The sequence below is a fragment of the Vicia villosa genome, linkage group LG1 (genome assembly GCF_029867415.1).
Source record: "Vicia villosa cultivar HV-30 ecotype Madison, WI linkage group LG1, Vvil1.0, whole genome shotgun sequence".
Classification (NCBI taxonomy): Eukaryota; Viridiplantae; Streptophyta; class Magnoliopsida; order Fabales; family Fabaceae; genus Vicia; species Vicia villosa.
Window position 1 is genome coordinate 183,596,218 of NC_081180.1, and position 5,771 is coordinate 183,601,988.

Here is a 5,771-nt window from a genome sequence, read left to right on the forward strand (position 1 = left end):
TTAAGGCAGACAACTCTCCAGATCGCCCGAAGCGCCAAATTAGAGTTTTGACCTAATTTCACCAGAGGATTGACTTTTAATCAGGAGATGATACCAAGACTCAAATTATGATTCAAAGGCCTTCAAATCAACATTATAGTCAATTCACGTCATTTAACAGAGGAGAAGACCTTGATTCATTGAAAGATCGCAAAACTTCAGTTTGACCAAAAAGTCAACAGACAGTCAAAAATGCAATTTTTTTGTCAACATCCATATTTTGTCAAAAGATTCATCATGTGATCAATGGTTGATCATAATTCATCAAGAAAAGTTCAGAAATCGACAAAACTCCAAGTTTCAAAATTAGAGTTTTTTACCTAAAAGTCAACTGAACTTTGACCGACCATAACTCTCTCATAATTTATCAGAAAAATTCCAACCAAATCTCATTCTCAAGGAAATTAAATTATCTACAACTTTGATGTTGGGCCCGAGGTCAAGAAATGCTTCCGCCTAAGAGATATAAGCCAAAACATTACGGGTCATTTTGAAAGTCAACAAAAAGCAGTTTTTGTCAAAGCCCATATCATCAAGATAACTTCTCCAAATGCAAAAACGCTTCCAAAGTGGCTTGTAGAGGACATCTTGGGCTTTCCAAAAAGTAAAAGAAAACTTTCATAGGATCAAAATTGAGGGAGATATGCCTTGATGAAGTTGACCTTTTTTTGAAAAATGCATGAAACAAGTAATGACCAAAATTTGATTTTTTTTCAAAAAGGACAATTCTTTTGTGATTCAATCTTTATTCTCATATGTTTAAAGATATTCACAACATATCCATGATTCATGACATTTTTATTTCATTTTTAATTAAATTTTATTCATTTAAAGTTTAATTAAAGTGAGATAATTCAAAGATATTATCAAAGATGCTTATGGTTGCCAATCAAGACCAATTCAAGATGCTTAAAGATATTATTGCAAGATTGAAGAGAATAATACTTGAGTGATTAAACTATGGTTAAGTTTTTCAACCTAGCATAAAAGAATATTCCATTCTTTTTCCACAAAATCAATCATGACAATTTCCACTTGCAAGGATTTATGATCATATCTCTTTGCCTATAAATAGAGCTTCATTTTCTTCATTCAAGGGGAGGAAAAAAAGGGGGAGGAACACAAAGAACAACAACAATCACCACAAAGTCATAGTTTAAGTTTATACTTTTTGCAAAAGTTTCAAGAAACTTGTAAAAATCAAGGCTCATTCAAATAGCCACTTTCAATCAATTTCAATCACTCTATTCCACTCTTGGGACATCATAGAGTAAGTACAATGTAATTTTTAATATGTATTAGTGTTAGGAGTTCATGAATTAAAAACTCCATATTTATGCATATTTTCAATTTCTCAAAAAAAAAGTTTTAATTTTAGTTTTAAGTTGATAAAATATTTATTTAATTTTTAACATAAAAATATTTTATTTCTTTTCATAATTAATTTATTTTGCTTAATTAATTAGTAATTATGTAAATATTGCTTTTTTTTAATTATTTTCAACCAATCAAAAAACTCCAAAAATATTTTCCTTTTAGATTTAGGTTTATATTTTTTATAATTTAATTTTTGACATATAAAATAATATTTTTCTTGTTAAGTTTAATTATTTGTATAATTATTTGTTTAATTAGCTTGTTAGTTAACTTAAAATCAATTCCAAAAAAAAATCACAAAAAGAATGAATTAAGTTTAATTTGTTTTATATTTATTTTTGTATATTATTTGATATTATTTCTTATCTTTTTCCTTTGTCCCGAATCAGAATAAAAGATCAAATATGGCAGAGATTGTATGCAGTTGATTTAAGACTTTTGGAAATTTATCGTGTAGTCGCTATGATTCTATCAAGCTTCTGATAAATTTTCATTAACTTTAAATCCGAGATCATCATTCACTCACCATCGATCTTCATTAACATCGTGGATATACTTGACAAGCTTCAAGATGATTCGCGTGCTAACATACTAACAATTAACTTTAAATTCCGCATTTTTATTATATTGTTCTTTATATTTCTTGCTTTATACTTTATTTTATCATTCATCATATTTATGTTTATGTTATTTTCTCTTTGTCCATTTGGACATATTATTTATATTTCTGCTATTTTTTCTTTGTCCATTTGGACATATTATTTACGTTTCTGTTATTTTCTCTTTGTCCATTTGGACATATTATTTATATTTCTGCTATTTTTTCTTTGTCCATTTGGACATATTATTTACGTTTCTGTCATTTTTTCTTTGTCCATTTGGACATATTATTTATATTTCTGCTATTTTTTCTTTGTCCATTTGGACATATTATTTATATTTCTGCTATTTTTTCTTTGTCCATTTGGACATATTATTTATATTTCTGCTATTTTTTCTTTGTCCATTTGGACATATTATTTATGTTTCTGTTATTTTCTCTTTGTCCATTTGGACATATTATTTATGTTTCCGCTATTTTGTCTTTGTCCATTTGGACATATTATTTATGTTTCCGCTATTTTTTCTTTGTCCATTTGGACATATTATTTATGTTTCCGCTATTTTTTCTTTGTCCATTTGGACATATTATTTATGTTTCCGCTATTTTTTTCTTTGTCCGTTTGGACATATTATTTATGTTTCCGTTATTTTCTCTTTGTCCGTTTGGACATATTATTTATGTTTCCGTTATTTTCTCTTTGTCCATTTGGACATATTATTTATGCTTCCGCTATTTTTTCTTTGTCCATTTGGACGCATTGTTAATGTTTCTGTCATCTTCCTTTTGTCCACTTGGACCATATTTTTCCTTTGAGCTAAAACATTAATAATCAAGATAAAACTAAAAAAAAGCACTTTGCACACTTGCACCTCTATGGTTTTCCCTCTTATTACTTTTTTTTTAACCATACCATCATTTAAGAAAAGTATTAAATGCATAGGAAAGATCTTATAAATTGAGAGTAGATAACTCCTAATTGCTTGCTCAAACACTTTCATTTTCAAACAACATATTTTCAAAACTTCTCATCTATTTTCAAAACTTTCATCTGGTATTTGAAGGGCATTATTCCCGGTGAAACTCTTCAGAGACCTATGTGACATATTGTCCATCTTCACTTCTTCTATTTTCAAATCAATAAAGCATTTAAAAAGTGAGCTAAGCAATTAAGAGCCCATGGATAACCATGGATACAAAGGGTGCTTAAAACCTTCCCTATGTATAACCAACCCCCCGAACCCAAAATCTGTCAAAAGGTCTTTCCTGTTCTTTTATGCCTTTCCTAAATGTTGGATAAAATAAATGTCGGTGGCGACTCTTGCAAAAATATATAATAATAAAAAAAAGAGAGCAAGGAGTCAGTTCGCCTCAAAAAACCGAGTTTACAGAACTGGCGACTCTGCTGGGGATTTGAAAAATCTTTTTAAAAGAGGGGTTACCTTAGAGTTTTTGATCACTTTAATATTTGCTTATACTTGTTTATTTTGTTATTTTTTTTTCTATTCTGGATATATGTGTGGTTCCGTCACTTGAGATACATTGTGGACAAATCCTAACCCGGATTAAGTACACATAAGAATTAGGTGGAGGGTAAAGTCATGTACAGGCGTACGTGAGAATCCTTCCGCTCAGTGGAGGTTCCTTGTTGGTAATATATGTTTAGCATGTTTCGTAGCGAAGACATTATTGCTTTCATTGAACTGTAGAAGCTGAGTTGGCCGTAGAACCCCAACCCATCCTGGCCTTATTAGGTTGTGGCGCAGAAACTATTCAGGTGAAGACTTGGGTTAGTTGTCATGCGGTGAGCCACACTCAGACGAGTTTTTCTTGAGAATATTGCTAGCTCACAAGTTCAGTTGTGCAAGCCGGTAATATCCGAAAGAAGAATGTGGACTCTGACGTATCAGTAGAACATGTTGTGCAGGTGATTAACCCTTAGTACTATCCCATGTTTGGTTCTTTGACCTCATGCTCGTGACGTTGAACTTTGGAACCTACCTTATGTGCACCATGTTTGTGTTACCATGTCTGTATATGTGGCATTCATGCATCATGCGTACATACATTCATGCATTCATACATTCATAAAAACCTTTTCCTTTGATTTCCAATGAACTCAGAGGTATTTTTTTGTAAACATTATAAGTTTCATAAAACTCAATGGATCTTGGGTGTTGATGGGGTGAAAACTCTAATCCACCAAAATGGATGATTGATTTTGACGATAACTTAATCAATGCTTTAATCCAATGCTTGAATGTTTGCAAATTAATATCTTAAGTTCTTTGAAACTCAAAAAAAAAAATATATAAACAACAATTGTATCATTTGCATACATACATCCAGGTCATCCATGAAACTTATCATTGTCTGTCTCCATCTTCAGAGTTGTCTGTCTACCATCAAGTTGATTCTTCCTCCTCGGAATCCTCTTCCAGAAGGTTTTAGGTCTTATCTTCATTGTCCTTTCCATCAAGGGGCAGCGGGCCATTATTTAGAAAGATGTTTCCCTACTGTTTGCATCTCCTCAGTTGTATTGTTTGCTTTTAAACTTTATTTATTCCTGAATGTTAGTTTTAATGAAATGAGCATCGTATGTTTGAATTCATTTTCATCTACTATGTCTATGTTTATGCTTCTTTTACAACAAAAAAATTCTATTTTGCTTTCTCTATCAAACTTGTGTTTTATGCAAAGATTGGAGGGAGGATGATGACAACGAAATACCCAGGTTGTTGAACTGTATGCTTTCAAATAAAACTTTGCTGACGATGTACAGGCATTGTTTCAATTCCCAAACACTGGAGAAATAAGGAAGTTAATCCCTCGTCAACCCCTTTGAGCCTAGAAGTTGGTGTTTCTTTCTATATGAAATAACCCACATTTTAACCTGGGACAGGGTAGTTCCCAGTTAATTTGGTTGTGCATTCTATTTTAAGAGAATCATTCAATGCACCTTTTAACAAGTGTTTTAATCACAAGCTTTCCTCCGCATACATCAAAGAAATGTTGGAGACGCCGAGCAAAAGCCAATGATGGGTCATTATAATCATTAAGCAGGATAGTCACTATCTTTCAAAAAAAGTATCAAAAAAGAAAATCAAAGAAAAGCCTGCTAAGTCAAACTAAAAAAATGACTTAGGCAAAAATTAAGGCATCCCGCTGACTGTAAGTTCAAAATAAACAGTTCAGGCAAAAGTTAGGGATATCAAAATAAGGAAAAAAGAAGAGATAAGTCAATAAACTCTTGAACCACAAAATGTTGTGACTATCAAAAGGAAAAAGTGACTGCCATCTCTAAGTTTTCTTGGCTTGTGAACTTTCATCATTACAACAGGTAAAATTCCAGAAGTCTCTTGGAACCTGAATGCATATTTTGAATTAACTGGGTTTAGGACTGAAGATCATCACGAAGATGGGGTGGGTTACAAAAATTTTGAGCCTTATACCTTTTATTTTTTTAAACCGTGAACCTGACCACGTTACAACCTTCAAAAGCCCTAATTGAAGCAAGGTTTATTTTGAAAGCATACTACAACAAGGTTGCGTAAGCTGACTCCCAAGAGATTTACCAATCATTTATGTTGATACCATATCTTTGCTTTATCTTTCACGTTAATTGTCTTAACCTTTATGTTTTGAACAGTGATTCCATTTTCTTTACAAAGTGACTTTGATTTCAAAAATATGTTTTGAGCATTGCATTAAAATTACCATTCTTGAATGAGCATTTTATTTGCAAGTAAACACT